The following is a 17,829-nucleotide window of genomic DNA, read 5'->3' as shown; positions in this document are numbered from 1 at the left end:
ACAAATGAATGAGCATGAGCATGGCTGTGATCCAATACAACTACATTTACAAAAATGGGCATGGGCCAGATTTGGTCCACGGGCCATAGTTTGCTGATTCCTGCTCTAGCGGTATGTGCCGCATCTAGAATCCAAGCTCAGTCTAAGAGTAGTGCTTCCCAACCTTGCACATCTTGAAGCAGACAGAGAAAATACAGGGCCAAATGATACACCCTGGGGAGGCCACTGGCAGCCAGGCGGATGCAGGCACCAGGCAGAGAACTTGCTGTCTCAGGACACCTGTAACCCCCTCACAGCCCACTGGTTGAACAGCTCCATGCTAAAGCCAGGAGGAGAAACAGCCCCTGCACTGCACAACTCCAGCAGGCACCATAGGATGGGAGGGGGCTCAAGGATGGCAGCACAGCCTGGGCCAGAAAAGGTGCATTCTCTCCAGTGTGGGCAGTGCCTACACAGGCTGGGTGAGTCCTTGGGGACTGGAAGGGCCCAGGATGGGATGGAGGCACGGAATGACTTCAGGGCCCCTCCAGCTCTGATTCCAGGAGTCCTTGCATCAAAAGTGGAGCTTTCTGGAAGATGTTGGAAGAGGACAGTGAACTGGGGCCCAGGCTTTCTAAAGCCACTCTATTTGGGTCCTGGGAGAAGCCTGGACCAGAGAATGCCCACCCTCCCCTCCAGAGCTCCCCTTCCATAGAGCCCCATGCTCAGAGACCCTACTGCAGAGTCTAGGGATGTAGACCCCCATCCACTGTCTGATCCTCTGCACCCACTGCCCACTACCTGGGTAGAGGTGTTTGATGACAGAGAACAACCCCTACCACTACCCCCCAGCTCCCACTGACAATGGCTGCTGAGTTTCCCTGGAGTCTTTCCAGCCCAACTCAACATGGCCCCTAAGGTACCACAGTAGATGCTAAAGTTCATCTTTGGTCTCTTGCTCATGAAGGAAGCGGGAGAGGGAAGACATGGAATCTACGAACTGGGGAGGAGCTGGGAATACCGGCCCCATTACCAAGACTGCTCCCCAGCCCAGCTGAAGAGCTTCTGCTCTGCCTGGATATCTACAGAAAACAATGCAGATAAATGCATTGCTCTTCAAATGATCCCCTACCTTTCTTCTTCTTTTTTTTTTTTTTTTGGTGGTGGTTGTTGTTTTTTAAGATAGGGTCTTGCTCTGTTGTCCAGGCTGGAATGTACAATCACAGCTCACTGCAGCTTCAACCTTCCAGCCTCAGCCTCCCAAGTAGATGAGAATACAGGTGTGTGCCATCACACCCAGATAATTTATTAATAATTTTTTTTTTGTAGCTACAGGGTGTCGCTATGTGGGTCAGGCTGGTTCAAACTCCTGGGCTCAAGTGATCCTCCTACCTCACCTCCCAAGTAGCTCGGACCATGAGTATGTACTGCCATGCCCAACTAATTTTTTGACTTCTTTTTTTTTGAGACGAAGTCTCACTCTGTCGCCAACACTGGAGTGCAGTGGCATGATCTCGGCTCACTGCAACCTCTGCCTCCCTGATTCAAGCGATTCTCCTGTCTCAGCCTCCCGCATAGCTGGAATTACAGGCACGCGCCATCACACCTGGCTAACTTTTGTATTTTCAGTAGAGACGGGGTTTCACCATGTTGGTCAGGCTGGCCTCAAACTCCTGACCTCGTGATACGCCCGCCTCAGCCTCCCAAAGTGCTGGGATTACAGGCATAAGCCACTGCGCCCGGCCAATTTTTTGACTTTTGTAGAGACAGAGTCTCCTCCTATGTTGCCCAGGATGGTCTTGAACTCCTGGGCTCAAGCAGTCCTCCCGCTTCAGCCTCCCAAAGTGCTGGGGTTAGAGGTGTGAGCCACCTGTCCGGCCTCCTCTTCCCCTCCTCCTTGTCCTCAAGGTGCTCCATGGGCCCTGGGCCTCCTACTGGTACCCTGGGACAAGAGCAACACCAGCCCAGCCAGTCCTGAGTGGCCCAGCAGACACCTGGGCCCCAAACCACCTCCAGACACCCCATTCCTCACCTGTGACCCCAGTGTCTGCCAAGTTCCCATTGCAAAGGCTCCAGCCCAGGGATTTCAGCTTCCCTCCTTCCCGGTGCAATCCAAAGACCGCGCTTTCTAGAGCTACAGTGGTGTGGGCTTTGGCAGGGAAGGTAGGGGAGGGCACACAGAGGGCAAGGGGAGGGGGCTACCAATAGTTGGCTTTTTAAATGGGATTCTCTGGCTTAGCCTTGAAAACTCAATCTAGACTGGTAAATGCAGGAACTACTGGCCTCCTCTGATTTAGAGCATCCACCTTCCCACTCTCCCCTTTACCATCTCCCTCTCAGCACCTTTAGTTCATAACCAAATTCTTGCTGAGATGTAACCTCTGTCAGCTTATGACCAATACTGCCTCTTCCTCCGAACTGGAAGATAAACCTCTCTTTGTTTTCATGACCCTCAGAAAAGTCACTCTTGTAATCTTTCTAGCACTTATCACCATTGTGAATAACTATGATTCTGTGCTTTTATTTAACTAACGCCTGGCTCCTCCATGAGGCTAAAGTTTCTTGAGGGCAGGAATCACATCTGTCTTTTTCACTACTCTATCTCCTGTAAGAAGGAGGTCAGGAAATGTCTGTTGAAAAGAAGAAAATACTATTTCATTGTTGTGGCGCTGTGAGAAGTCCTTCTTGCAGTCTAACCTCCAATGGTCTTGCTGCAGTACCAGTTCCTCTCACTCTATCCTCTATGGAGCTAGAACCCTTCCTCTCCCAATGGCCCCTGAAGATTTGGACACCACCCACCCTCCAACCACGCCTGGTATCCTAGTCCTCAACCCTCCCCACCCTCAGGTTGGCTGGTGCAGAGGGTGAGACTCTAAAGTCTTCTAAGGAGCAGCCCTGAGCACATGGAGATGGAGAGGATGGGGTTGCTTAGGCAACTGTCGCCTGGCAACCAGCTCCCTGGCTGATCTCCTACACCGCCCCCCCCCACCCCCGCCTCAAGCTGGGGGAGCTGGGACGAGAGAGGGATCAGGGCTGAGAAGGCAGGGAAGCCACAGAGATTCACTGAGCATCGTCTGACAGAGAGAAGTCAGGGTTAAAAAGACCAGGCCCCATCTATCCCCACTCCCTATCAAGGTAGCCGAAAGCACTTTTTATAATTCCATGCTTCCCAGGGCCCTTTCCCCACTGCTGCTCCCACCTCTGTGCCAACACTGCCAGAGGAGGAGATGCCCCTGCCTTAGGCAGTCCTTCCTCCCATCTAACCACAAACCTCTCTACAAAGCAGGCGTAGTGTGTATTGACCTTTTTTCCTTCTGCTCTCCATTCCACATTGCTGCAGGGTCTTTGAAAGCCCTGGGGCAACAACATGAACTCAACCCTGATTTTGGAGGAAGGGGCAGCTGGGGCCTAGGTAGGCACAAAATACCCTAACCTGACCCTATCCAAGGTTTGGGGGCCTATCCTGGCTAAACTTCCCTCCTACACAATTAGGGAGGTTTTAATGAACACCTGGACCTCCTTAATTAGCCCTCTGCCTAATTACCTAACCAACTGGCAGGAGCCAGAGGCCTGGGCATCTGTTCTCCAGATGTGAGTCTCTCCTCTCCAGCCTCCCCTGGCCCCATTCTTCTCCTGTCTGGTCTACTCTTCCTCTAGGAAGCCCTCGCAGATGATCTGGCCCTTTGGCTGCTTCTTTTCTAACCCTCTCTCCTTCACCCTGCCTGGTATCTGGAGCCCAGGGCTTGGGAGGACTTGGGCTACCAAAGAGGTGGGGTTAGTCAGGATCGCCTTCCTGTTCCGATGGCCCCAGGGCCTGCCGAATCCTGACCTCAGGCCACAGCTATGACTCCTCGGGCTGACAGTATCTATGTCACCAAAAGTTCCCCTTCAAAGGCTCTCAAGGCTTTGCTTGACTCTGATTCACCTGACTCCGTGGACAGGACAAGGGTGGGGCAGGGTGAACCTCGTGGGTGGCAGGGGGCTGGGACAGGCAGAGGCAGGGCCTTCCTGGTAGACATGTGAGAAGCAAAGATGGGGAGGACATTTGGCAATGTCCACCCATATCTGTTCCCATCCTAGTGGTCCCAAGGCTCAAAGAAACTACAGGGCATCTGCTTCCAGAGCTCCCATACCAGCACAGGTCAAAAGGGAGCAGATGCCCAGAGAGGGAAGCAGGCACAGACTCACCAACTATAGAGAAGGGTGGCTGAGAAGAAGACTTCACAAATGGACAGCAGGGAGGATGCAGGGCAGGAGGCCCCTCTGACAACACCCTTGACAAGAAGGAGAGCTGAGAGGACCAGGGGAAATCCAGAAGGACCCCACTGATGGTCATTTTTCCAAGCCCAGGTACAGACCCAATTAGAACCTGTGGGTTGTGTTTACATACAAATGAGCTACAAATGATGTGCAAAAGGTACCCTAAAGGAGGAGTGGTTTGCAGGGGGCATGGGAGAAGAAACAGGTCCCTGGCTCCCCCAGTGCAACACCTCTTGGTACCTGAGCAATATTCAAACCATTCTCGGGTTTCAGAATGATGCTATCTCAGTTCCTGTGTGAAGGTGGCCTGGGGCCAGTGGGGAGAGCGGTGAAGGGGAGAGGTCAGGGCAGCCTCCCTGCAGCTGCAGCAGGGCTGAGCAAAGCTGTCCTTCCCATGGAGCTGCAGGGCAATTCCTTTCCCATGGCCAGCCTCTATCCTCTCTTTCTTGCTCTTGGCAGGGGAGTACCTACCTTTCCTTCTCCCCTATACCCTTCCACCCATATCTGTTCCCATCCTAGTGGTCCCAAGGCTCAAAGAAACCACAGGGCATCTGCTTCCAGAGTTCCCATACCAGCACAGGTCAAAAGGGAGGAGATGCCCAGAGAGGCTGAGTGAGCAGCCTCGCATCACAGAGCAGTGGGCCTCAACCTGCTCTTCCTCATGGTGAGAAAGGGAGCTCTCATTAGGCGGGCCCTTCATCTCTCCCTCCCAGGCTGCTGGGGCTGGAGGCTGAGGACTGGAGGGTAAGGCAGGAGGCGCTGGAGACAGCTGTCATCCCTCCTCCCGCCCCTTCCCTGTGGCTGGGCTGCAGGGCATGAAATAAGCAGCAGGCACTGGGGGAGGGGGTGACAATCCAATCCACCTGTCACCCCCACAGTCAGGCGGCCTCAAGCAGCCTGCTCACTAATGAGGGAGGAGGCGTGGGTGAGGCAGACACAGAAGAGGGTGGCAGAGGGGGGACAGACACACAGACACAGGAAAGATAACAGAGAAAAAGAGGCAGCAAGGCCAGAAGGCATTATGGGGCAGAAGCAGAGACAGACAAGGAGAGGGCTAGAGGAGAGGGAGAGGCAGGAGACCCGCAGAGACAAAGATTCAGAGAGAAGCAGGTAGAGAACAAGGGACAGGTTCAACAACGGCTTCCAGGACTGACTCCTGGCCCAGCGCTGGGGGAATAACTCAACAGGACACCACCCCTGCCCTCTGAGAACTTGCAGTCCAGCCAAGAGACAGACAAGGGAGGGGCAGGTCCCACCCAGGGCAAGGGCAGGGAGAGGCAAGGGGGCCCTTGGGGGCCTGGACTGGACCCAGACACAGCCCCGGAAGGAGTATCCCAGAGCAGGCAGGCCAGCCCTAAGAGGCAGCAGAAGTGAGGACCGAGGACCAAGGACCACAGCTGCCCAGCTCGATCCCCAGGCCCTGCCTTATTACCCAGCCTACCCCCAGGTTCACAACCTTCCTAGTCATTTCTCTCCCCCAACTTCAGCCCTGGGACCTCTTCCCTAGTGCAGAGACACAGGCTAAGGAGCTCTGGGACACAGGGTGGCGAGGTGAACCCGGTGATGCCCCCAAACACCCAGGCGAGATGGTCCAGAATCATTCTGTGGTTCACAGAGTGAGCTCTTCCTTCACAAAGGAAGTAGGGGGCATTACCCCTCTGAAATCTGAGCCAAGGCAGGAGCCTCACATTGTCCCTCTCCCCATCCCACACACAGCCCAATTCTCACACCCCCTCCTGCATGGCCTGCTCCCCACGCCCCTGCTCCTGGGCCCCTCTCGGGTCTCCCTCTCATGCTGCATTCTCTCTGCCCCCTCTCTGTCCCCGCCCCCTCCCACAGCAGCCTCTTTTCTTCACCCCAGAAGTGCTTCTAGGGTCTCATCTCAAAGCAGGGCCCCAGCCCGAAGCCTTCAAAGTTCTGTCTGGTAGGCTCACTACCCAAATCCCTGGTTCCCACCGTCTTTCCCTCCCTCGGGGACTCCCCTCCCCCAGTCCAGCAGCCTCAGGGCTGGGCAGGGGCTATTTTTAGCCTGGGCACTGAGCTAATTTTAACTCACCGACAGGGGACCTGGGGGCGGGCTGTCGGGCTGTGGGGGCAGGCAGTCCAGGAAAGCTGGGCCTGGGGCAGGGGTGGTCTCAGGCCCCAGGCACCCTAGGAACTCAAGTGGGGGGCAGGCCCTGCAGTCTCAGCTTAAGGGACAGGACCTGACTTGCCAAAGGGAGCACCCGGTATGGACAGCAGGGCTGAGTCCTCCCCCTAGCTTCCGCTGGACAACTCTCCTGAGCCCCACCCTAGGCTTCCCGCCCTCTTCTCCCTGGCAAGTCTCCTGGGATGGGGTCATCCTGTTCTCTGCCCAGGAGATGCCTCTCCAGTGAGGGTCTGTCTCCTGAGCCTCCTCCATGTCTTCCCCACCCCAGCTTGTCCTTCCTGTAGTCTAGCTCTCATCCTTCCTGTAGCAGCTGTGAGGCCGTTTGGCTCCCTACAAGGCAGCAGCCTGTCACCCAGGGTCCAGCACTTCCCACTCCTGCTCTGACCTTCCCCTTATGGCCTCTGGACTGGCTCCTAGGTAACCACCCCACCCTGCAAAACAAGCTCCTAGAGCTACCCAGACTGATCTCAGGAAGTATTTGGGGGCAACAGGAGATTGAGTCCCAGTAGAGAAGGGATGGGTGAGGTAGGAGAATGAACAGCTTAGGGAAATATGGGGTCTCTAAGCTGGGATTCTGGATACCTGGGTTCTAGTCCCTGCTCTGGTCTAAGGTGTGATCCTGAGTAAGTCACTGCCTTCTACAGGCTTCACCCCACTGGCCCGTATTATGGGTAGCTGGGTGGATGAGGTACCCAAATGCCCTTCTAGCCCAAACACACGGCTCCTGTGCTCTCTGGGGAAGCCCAAAGGGAAGGGAGGTCAGAATTGTGTAATTCATGGAGAGGAACCAAAGAGATGGCCTGGCTGGGTCTGTCATCCTCTTGCTGGGGAGGAAAGGCAATGAGGGTGCTAAAAGAGAGTCAGGATGGGGCTGGTGAAGGGGCAGGTGCCTTCTAAACAGTAACCCTCCAACAGATGGCCAAGGGTTGACAAAGGCTCAGGACAGCCAGAACAAGTACCAAGTGGGGCACACAATGCCCTTGTGGCAGAGCCTCAGCCATCCCAACCCCCTCACACACTGGGAATGCCTATCAGACCACCTGCTTGTGGTTACTGAGCAGCAACTAGCCCAAGGTCACTGTTTGGTCCCTGGTGGGACCAGCTCTAGAACCCAAGCCTAAGGCTGTCTTCAGATTCCATCCCAGCAGGCCAAGCTGCAATGACTCACCACCACTCTTTTGCATGAGGATTTGCATAGTGTCTCTGACCTTATTCCTTCAGGCTCAACTTCCCATTCCAGGACCTGGGTCACCCCCACCCAGGATCCATAGGCACTTGGGGACACCAAGTAGAGTTCTTGGCACCTCAGGCCTTTGTTCCCATCTTTCCCCTCCAGAAAGCATTACTGGATTTACAGTAACCCACAGTGACACAGTCTAGAGCTCTCAGTACAACTGGGTCCCCTACTCTTGTCTAGGCAGAGATGGGGGAGGGGTGTGAAATCACAAGGAATAAGCAAGCATGGCAGCTACAGGAGTTTGGTAAGATTCACAGGGTGAAGTGTGGCTCTGTCACTGCCCTGAGGCGTCACAGGAGAAGAATCCCATTCCCCTCTTTAGTGCCAAGGTTGGGGCAGCAGCAGCAGGATGGAGGTGAGCTGTCCTTTACTTCCATTTCTATCTCCATTTCCAAAACCCATCCACAGTGCAGGGTGGGAGGAAATGGCCCAGGACAGCAGGTAGGATAGATATAAGACTACAGAAAAAACTTCTCAGGGCTGAGTCCTTATCTCTGGGGCTCAAACTTGCTTTGTCAGAAGCCCTCCAACCAAGCATGTGAGGCTGGTGACACGTGGGAGGGCATGGAGGCTCCAGCATTGTATGCCAACCAATGGGAGCTGCAGACAACCAATCTCCTACCTACCTTTAAGTCTGACCTACATTTGTCCAGAGTATCTACACCACTCCCATATCCTCTGAAACAATGAAGCCCAGCAGTGGTCTCCAATCCTAGGAAGTCCTTCCTGCTATCTAACTGCCGTCCCTCCCACCGCAGCCAATCCTTCCACTATTACTTAACCCACTTTGGTCATCTAGACAAGAGCAATGGACAGGGGCCCTTAGCCATCAGAAGCCCTGACTGAGGAGAGGTGGGGGCCGTTGGGACGGTTAGTGTGTCACCTTCCACCTCCCCAACCCAACTTCCCTCTGGGGTCTCAGGAGACAGAAGTGAAAGTGGCAGCTGGGGCCTTGGGGGCGGATCTGCTTGAGAGCCGTTGGAATGAGCATAATGCCACCAGTGCTGGGTCTGGGCTGCCTGCCATTGCAGCGGGTGGGCTAATGGTTAGATCAGGGGAGGGACTTTCCATGGAAATAAGGGCATGGGGTAATGAGAAGTGTGGGCCCCTGGCCAAAGGAAGGGCAGGCTGAAGAGAGAAAAATGGAGAGAGGCAGGCAGCAGACAGTCTCAGAAGGGTATTCTCTTCCTGGGCAGTGTTTGTCCCCTTTTTTAAAGCAGCAAGATCCTTTCTTCTCACCCACAGAACTGAGACAGGGCTGCTCTGGCTGAAGCAGATGAAGGGGTCTGAGCCCTCATTGCTGGGACATGAGAGCAAAGAGAGAGGGGAGAGAGTCCAAGGTCTGGGACCTCAGACTGGACAGCACTAATTATGAGGAAAGGGGAGGTGGAGAACATGCAGGGTTCACCTACGATGATGACAGGGGACCCGAAAGAGGCCAATCCAATCAGGGAAAGCAAATCCTCCTAGAGACATCATGACCTCGAGAAGCCACTGAGGATTTAAAGGGGCCGTTCAGGGCAATGGCTGGGTCTCCTTCTAACTCGAAGGACAGTCCTCTAAGCCCCTGGCAGTGGAGGGAGGGCGGGCATTGTGGCTGCGTGGGCCTGCTGAGGCGGCCAGCCAGGCAGCTCTTACAGGATTAGCTTGCTGCTTTCAGGAAAGGTGCCAGGTGAGGCTAAGATGCCCAGCCAGATGGAGGGGGGGCCCAGAGGGAAGGGGGTAGGGAGAGCAGTACCTGCACAAGGCTATGCAGATACATGTCCCCAAATCCGTGCCCCTTACCAATACCTGGCTTCTAACCCTTTCATGAGGATGCTGTGCAGGGACCCTTCAGACTTTTGCCAGCAAGGACCTCTGTCTATCAAGTTTTCCCTGCCATTACTATGATCTGCAGTTATCTTTCCTCTGAGGGGAAGTCCTGCCTGTTGTCTACTCTTGACTCCCCTGCTACAGTTTACAACCAGGGCCCCACCCCTCAGAACAGGTGAGGGGCTAAGTGGTTCCCCTAACTCCCCGCCCCCTTAGCTCCCCACCCCCAGGCTGACAGGTGGGGGAGACAAGAGGAAGCAGCTGGGCTAGGACACCTGTCCCCACCCAGCCATCACGGGCCCCAGAGGCCTGCATAAGGAGACTCAGCACAGAGGAGGCAGTGGTGGTGGCTGGAGGAAAGGGGCACATAGGTTAAGGAGAGAGGTGACAGGAAGGTTTGAAAAATCCACCTCCAGATCATTCCCATCCTCCTAGTCTACCCCAACCATCATCTCTCACCAAATGCACAATACACGCATGCTTTAAAGGGAAAATCTCAAGGTTTGAGATCATCCCTCAAACCCCTTGCTCTATTCCCTTGCCTACACATTACTTGATCCAGCTGGAGTGGAAAGACCCCAGGAAAAGGGACCAAGCCCCCTCTCCTCACTCCAGCCTCCTGCCACGCATTTCTACTTGAAACTCAGGGATGGGCTCTCTCCGTATTCTTTGTTCTCTCAACCCTCAACCCTAGGTATTTGCTGGTGGGTTGAGGATGAGAGAATCATGAGGGGTAAGCAAGCAAGCAGCCAGAGGGATCTGGCAAGACTCAAGGGGCTAAGTGTGGAGGAGGCAGGTTCTCAGACAAGGAGATGGCTGGATGGGGAGGGGAGGGCTGGGCTCAGCTTCCCAAACCATCCCAGGGCCAAACAGAGCCCTAGGCCAGGAGGAACCCTCAAGGCCTCCTCAATCCCTACCCTGGACACCAAAGGCATTGCTTGCCCCCACCGCTGTTTCAGGCAAGTCCTGGGCCAGCCTAAGGCTCAAGGTCTGAGAGAAAAGATGTAACCATCACACTTTTTCTGGCGGAACCTCCTTCCCTTCCCTTCCCATGTGAGGCAGGTAGCAACACTTCCCTTTCGCAGGTATGGAAACTCTCACAGAGATGGGCAGGGAGTTGCTCAAGGTCACCAGAAATAAGGGGCAGAGGCGGACTGACTGTTGGGCACAGGGCTTCTGCTCACAACCTGGATGGGAGTGGGAGCGAGTCTCCCTCCATATGGGAGTTCTAGCACATTCCTTCCAGGGCCAACTCCCCAGGTCTGGGCCTGGGAGGCTCACACTGGCCTTGTGTCTGCCTTGAAACAAGCCCAGCCTCTTGTGGTTCAAGCCTTCCCACTCCAGTGTCTTCTCATTAGTCCCATGCAGCAGCTCACAGGGATAGCAGGAGGGGTCTTGGAGTGTCATTTGATCTTGCCCTCAAACCCTTGCTTTGGGGGCTTTCTCCATGACACTCAAGTCAAAGCAATACCTCCCTCACCTTGCCACCAAAGGCTGGTTCTCTGCCCACTGCTGAGGAATCCTGGTTTTCTCTTCCCTTCAATTTCTCCTCCTCCTCTCAGGCCTCCTTTCCATTGCCCTGTCCTGCAGGGCAGGATCTCTCCTTTAATCTCAGACAAAAGCCCTTTACACCTAATAACTAGGAAAGCTTAAATAAGTCACTTAAATCTCTGAGATTCTGTTTTCCAATTCAAAGTAACAGTTTTAGAGAGAAACAGTCTTCTTATGTTCCCATGCTCAGTACAAAGTTTGGCACACACGAACACAAGAAATGGAAGTTTCCTTCCTCCCTTTTGGGAACCTGTCACCTCTCTCCACTGGGATCTCAAAAGTTTTGGTTTTTGGGCGGGGCACGATGGCTCACACCTGGAGTCCCAGCTACTCAGAAGGCTGAGGTGGGAGGATCGCTTGAATGGGAGGCTGCAGTGAGCCATGATGGCACCACTGCACTCCAGCCTGGACAACAGAGCAAGATCTTGCCTCAAAAAAAAATTTAAAAGTTTTGGTTTTTGGTCTCAAAGTATACTGGAAAGTTGGGCAAGTGGGGTAATGCTGAGGGTAAAGCTCCTTTGACCAGGGGACAAAAAAAAAGAAAAGAAAAAAAAAACCTCCCTCTGTATGGTTTCCTGGTCTGCCCAGCTCCTAGGAGAGTGGCCACAGCACCTAGCCAGAGGCAACAAGCCAAGGTCAGTGACCAGGCCTAGAGCCCAGAACCTCCTGGGAGGGTAAGTTTAAATGAGTAAATATGGTCCCGCCTGGGTGTGGCAAGCGACAGGCCAGAGCTTTGGACATGTCCCTCCCCTCCCAGCCTACAGCAGAAAGAAGAGAAGTAAGACAGGCACAAGAGCCTCCCACCCCCTTGGCTATCAGGATCCTGTGCAGAATCAATGAATGCATTCCCCTGTCTCCACACCAGCCAGGACTAACCAGAAGCATGACTTGGCTCTCAGAAAAAAGAGGCTTGTAGCCTCGGCCACAGGAAAAGGAAAATGTCAGATGAAGAGGGCCTTGGGGATCACCTAGGCCAAGGACCTACCCCCGAATGCCTGAGGGCTTTGATGTAGCCTTGATGCCTCACAGTGGCCTTGTTCATCAAGGTGAGTGGGGAGGGCAACAGAGACCAGCGACAAACCACCAAAACACCCAGGTGTTAATCACCGAAAGGCGAAACTCTGTACATCTGGAAAGCTGGGGCCCAAGAGGAGTGACCCGGGGACACACGGTCAGTGTGAGGGGCAGAGGCAGGCTGTGCCAGGACCACAGAGAGGAGCATGTGAGGGAGGGGTAAGGGGCAGGGATGGAAGTCAGCCAAGGCTCCTTGACTCACAAGCCATGCTCTTTATTTTGCAGACAGGGCTCTGCCTGCCCATCTGTGGTCTAACCTTAATCCCTCCTGCTCCAGTCAGCCCTTCTCTCTTCAAAGTTCTTGCTATGCCCTTCGCCTTCTTGCCTCTGGTCCCCTCAAACCCATCCCAACTCTACAATCCTTTAATCATCTTTGCCATTCACTACCCCCCACCTCCCGCAGTGCAGCAGCTGCTCTGTGGGTGTCTATATACCAGTGTGTATGCGTTGCACACCTTCCTGCATGTGTACCACTAAATGCTGTGGACCGCATTGGGCATGCCTGTCTACATGAGACCCCTATCTAGTTCCCACTACTAGGAGAAAGGGGCCTAATGGCTAGTTCTCCCACAGCTCCAGGACAAATGCCTCAGAATACTTTCAGCCACAAGCAGCGAGAGGAAAAAGAAAATAAATATTCCAAGATCCAAACAGCACCGACCCCACCAGGCCAAAGGTCAAGGCCTTTCAGGAGAGCCACTGGAAAAGAAAGCGCTTTGAGTTCCCCTCCTTTCCTATGCCAAATTAGAGCCATCTCTTTCTCCCCAGCTTCCCCACTGGGAAGTTCTTCTTGAAGTCTAAGCTCCATCCTACCTCCATCCTGCTACAGAAAGATTATAAGTGATATATCCATGTGATCATGGATAGACGAGTGACATCAACCACAATACAGTCAGCCGTCCAGCTTCTGGAACACAGCTTCTAGTACCTAACCGCCCCTCCCTCCATGAGTAAGTCACCAAACTGGGACAGAAGGACAGACAGTTGGCCGGACTCCGGCCCCATGACTGGCTCATAAAAGCCACCAGCGATTACAGTGATGCTGAGGTTGTGCCGGCCTGCCACCATTTCCTCCTTCCCTATAAAAGAGAGATAGTTGCCTTAAACCAGCTGGCCTCAGAGAGTCTCGAGAGTCCTAGCCATGGTCCCGCGGGATGGGGAGAATCCCACCACCACAGTGCCAGGAGACTGAGAACCCGACCCTTGATGACAGGTTCCAAGCTCACATTGGATCCTCATACCTCATACATCCTCGCTTACAGAACCTGATGAACACCAATGACGATCTGTGTCCAAGAGGTCAAGGCCTGTATTAAGTCAAGGCCCTCAACTCCTCTTTTCCAGTAAGGCCACCACCCTCTGGACTAGAGGGGCAAAGAAACAGGGGGCCTGGCTCAAATACAACTAGGGAAATGTTGGGCCCACCCATCAGATCCTTGACTTCCCTTGTCCCCATAGAGGTACTCAGGTGTGTGGCAAAGTGTGCAACCAAGGGCCCACACCAGGCCAGCAAAAGCACTGAGATTCTGGATCCAGTGCCAACCAGGGAGAGCAGGGGGCCCAGCTGGCCAGGAAGAGAAGGTTGACAAAATGGGCAGAGGTCCAGGCCTCTCTGGGGGTATAAGAGCAAGGGACGACCACAGCAGAGGGACCCTTTGAGGGCACAGTAGAGGAGAAGGGTAGGAGGGGCTGGGCCACAATCAATGAGGGCCTATCCCCAAGGCCTCCTCAGGGGCCAAGGTACCTCCCACCACAACCTTCCTTACTACTGCTCCTTTAGCGCCCCCCAACCTGAAGAGTCTCCCTTTGCCTTCTCTTCCCCATCACATCTCCCAGGAAAGATTGGGAGAAAAAAAAAAAAAAAACCCTGCTACAGAGAGATTATATAACAGCAGCCAGAAAGACTATCATATCTCCCAGCCTATGAGGAGAACCAGGAGCCAAGGGGGCAGAGCCAGGATGCCCAGGCCCTCCAGCCCAGGGGCACCAAGCGCAGAGTGGAGTAGACACGGACAGCACCTGCCACCCCTCCAAGTCCTCCACCATTCTCTCAGGCATTGAGTACAGCAGACAGAAGCTCTAGCCAATTCCCCACACCCATCCCCCAACATAAGGATCATGACGCTCTCTGGGTCCTGCTTCTCCCCTTGGACTGGGGCTTCCATGAACACGGACTGTATGTCTCCCTTCCTAGAATCCCTCCCTACTATGAAGTTGTGCCTAAACGAGTGGAAAGACGAAAGCTCTTACACAGATTCGTTGTGTGATCTCAGGTGAAAAACTCAACCTTTTTGGTCCCTACAGGAGTGAGTAAAAGCTCCTCCCTTCCCCCTTCCCTCCAGAGAGACTAGAGACCCCTCCCTTTACAAATGTACTGTGCACACATACATATACACACATATGCAAACATACAGGGTGTGTTGGCGGGGGCAGGGGAGTTACAACAAAGAGAATATAACCACTGAGACCCAAGGGCCCAAATGCCTATGCTGAGGCAAGAGGGGAAGAAGTTCCATATAAGCTCCAGTGTCCCCCAATCACCCCGTATAAATAGGTCCTCAGCCACTCCCACAATAGTCCTACCCCACCCCCATCTCCTGCCCAACACACTGGGAAACCACAGGAAGGAAATTCATTCCCAGGCAGGGCCGTGGGAGCTGGGAGAGCCAGACTAAGTCCTGGGGCGGGTGTGACCCCGTGGCCACAAGCGGTGGACATCTGTGAACACTGACATGTGCCTTTTCAGTGCTCTCCTCAGCTACTGAGACCTTCCTGTTGGGGTTGGGAGAGGAGTGGGAGGTGGACAGCTCCCAAACGCCAAAACACCCAATCTCAGGCTGACCTGCACTCTCCCTCCTATCTCCAGGCCAGAGCAGCCCAAGGTCACCGCCCCAGACGGCAAACTTCCCATAGTCTAGGCTGGACACTGAATTGCTGCGGAGACCCACTGCAGGGATAGGAGGAGGAGTGGATAAGGGCCACCCCCACCCCAAAGCAAAGAAACCAGGACTCCGAGGAAAACTCGAATGGAGGTTGGGCACAGCAAAGAGGGACACAGGATCTCCCCAAGCCCGCGATACCCTCCCCCAACCCATCAACAGTGCACCAAGTAAGGGGAGGCAGAGGGAGGCTCCCACTCAGAAGGGCAAACCTGGGATAACCCAGTCGGTGGCTCCTAGAGTGCCTTCCTTTCAGGGGGAGCCCTCAGAAAGCTGCTGAGAGGACAGCGTGATTCACTAGGGGGAGGGGGCCCCTTTCCCCCATCCCCCTAAGACCCAAACCTGGTAGGAGGGAGGCTGGCATTGGAGTAGGGGATTAAATGCATTTTGGTCTCCTTGGCCCACCCTCCCAAAAGCCCTCCCAAACTCCCTAAACCCCCACTCGCAGCCCAGCTCCGCCTGCCATAGGTGGAGAGAGGGACTAGAGAACTCTTGCCCAGATGTTGAACAGCTGCAAACTTCTGGCCAGGGAGTTCTCCAGCTGGGGTTGCTGACAAACCACATCAGGGGTCTCGGAAGCGGGGCTAGGAGGTCCCAAGGAAGGGTCCTGCGTGCCCACCTCGTGGCGACTCCGCGTCCCAACTCCACAGGCACCCGGCAAACACGGGCCCCGGAGACACACACACTCACACACCCCAACCCACCACCCCGGTGTCATCTGAACAACATCCCCCCTCCCTCCCCCGCTTCCCAAACAGCTGCGGCTCCCCCCGCCTCCACCCTCCCGCCGCCCTCCCAGGCCCCCTTCTGCACCATTTCGGGCCAAGGAGGAGGGAACAGGCGGCGAGAGGAGGGAGAGGGAGGGAGGGCCGGCTGTTAAAATGTCAGTCGCTCCCGGCTGTCACCGGAGACCCCCTTGGAGGATGGCGCCCCGTCCCAGACCGCTCGGAGGCCGTCGTAAACCCCCAAAGCGAACAAGCGGGCGCACCCCCAATCCGCCCGTCCCCACCCCGTATTCCCAACACCCAAGGGAATTGCAGCCCACTCCACTTGTCCCCCACGGCAGACTCCCTGACACAAACAGTCCCCTAGGTAATCCCCGCCAACGCCACACGAAAACACGGCCCGCTTCGCGAGTTCCTCCCGGCCCGGGGGCTGCCCCATCCCACCCCTCAGGGGGACGGTCTAGACCACCCTCCACCCCAACCCCTGGACCGGGTGGGGGAGGGGGCCTCTTAAAGTGGCAGGCGCATTATTTTTCTTTACTCACCAGCCCGGCTGGGGGAATGGTGTTGTCACGGCAAAGAGCGGGTAGCCCTCTCGCCCCTGGTCCAGGGGATCTTCAACACCAGGAAGCCGCAGCTCCGGGCGGGGGGAATAATAAATGAGGCCGGCGTCCGCGCGGGCCCTGGGCGGCGCCGTGGGGCCTGGGCCCCCGTCGTGGGCGCGGGGGCCAGCAGGCGGGCGGCGGGCAAGCGGGGAACCGGGGCCGAGCGCCCGAGCCGCCTCGGCTGTTGTTGATATTTTGCTTCCTTCCTCCTTTCGGGCTCCAAAGGTAACTCCTCCAGCCCCCGGGAGTCGAGGCCGACGTAGGCACAGCTCAGCCTAGCTTGAGGGGTGGGGAGAACGGGGTGACGGACAGGTGTGGGGGCCAATGGGAGGCAAGTGTGGGGGTTGCGGGGCGGAGCCGGGGCTGGGGAGGTCCCGAGGACGCGGCCCCGCCCCTCGCTTCCCCAGGGCTGGCCGGGCCGGGCCGAGTCGGGTCGGCCCCCGCCCTACCGCCCTCTCAAGCTAGGCTGTGGCGCCGGGAGCGGCGGATCCCTCCGCTTGCCGGGAGGGAGGGAGGAAGGGACCAAGGAGGCAAAGTAGGAAGGCGAGACCCAGAGACCTTTAAAGGGATCGGTCCGCTCCCACGGTGCCCCTCGGAGCACGCCGGCCGCCCGCTTGGCGCTGCTGCTACCGCGTGCTCCAGGAGGTCCTTTCCGGGGAGGCCGTGCGAGCTGCACGCACACTCTCAACACGCGCCACCTCGGGACCTCCTCCCAGCCCCGGGCCCCAGGAGAGTTGGGAGGTGGGAGTCTAAGTAGATAAATTAAGGGGAGACTGGAAGTGGTGAAAAGCTCCCATCTCCCCCACTTGGTGTGTGACAAAGCCCCACTTAAGGGCGACATTCTTGGGGGTGGGGGGGTTACCTAGGGAGCTCAGTTGCTCCCTCTACCTGTGACAGGCCCCCTCCCGTCCCAGGTCCCGGCTCGGCAGACGCCCAGCAATTTAAAGCGACAGCTCATAGTTCTTGGGTGACCTAATCTCCAGTGCTTGCGGGGCCCCACAGCACTTACTGCCGAGGGGGCAATTTAAAGGGGCGGGACCCTAATTCCTCCCCACCTCCCGCCGCACAGTAAACACCCAGAGATATCTTATTAAAGAAGCAGTAGTAGCTCTTTAATTTTTTTTTTATTTTCAAATTCCTGGTTGCTCCAGGGTGTGGTGAATCTTTACGTGCCCTACAACAGGAGTGTGGGTGCCATGCCTACTGGACAACTGACCCGTCCTCTTCAGTATCCCTGTTACTTCCAAGTCCTACTGCTTTGTCCCAGGAGCGTAAGGAAATGATGGCATCTGGCTTAGATCTCAAAGAACCTTGCAGAACAGAAGAGCACTCAGTTCTTCACACACCCCGAATTTTTTTTTTTTTTTTTTTTTTTTTGAGACGGAGTCTTGTTCTGTCGCCCAGGCTGGAGTGCAGTGGCGCGATCTTGGCTCACTGCAACTTCCGCCACCCAGGTTCAAGCGATTCTCCTGCCTCGCCTCCCGCCTCCCGCCTCCCG

General features: G+C 55.6%; 1 protein-coding gene across 4 annotated transcripts in view; it reads right to left on the bottom strand.

Annotated features, from left to right (window-relative positions):
* The window catches only part of MEF2D (myocyte enhancer factor 2D), a 38,212-nt gene extending 21,598 nt beyond the window's left edge, over window positions 1-16,614 (bottom strand). For 2 of the 4 annotated variants that reach the window (XM_007976780.3, XM_037997761.2), the window contains exon 1: window positions 16,272-16,614. The gene's annotated coding sequence lies outside the window, so the exon portion shown is untranslated. Of the gene's footprint in view, window positions 1-2,011; window positions 5,920-16,271 lie in introns of those variants that run through there. The other 2 variants (XM_007976781.3, XM_073008276.1) reach the window with 2 other exon arrangements.
* Window positions 16,615-17,829: the final 1,215 nt, after the last annotated feature.

Source organism: Chlorocebus sabaeus, chromosome 20 (genome assembly GCF_047675955.1).
Source record: "Chlorocebus sabaeus isolate Y175 chromosome 20, mChlSab1.0.hap1, whole genome shotgun sequence".
NCBI classification, from domain to species: domain Eukaryota; kingdom Metazoa; phylum Chordata; class Mammalia; order Primates; family Cercopithecidae; genus Chlorocebus; species Chlorocebus sabaeus.
This window is presented reverse-complemented; position numbering and strand designations above follow the sequence as displayed.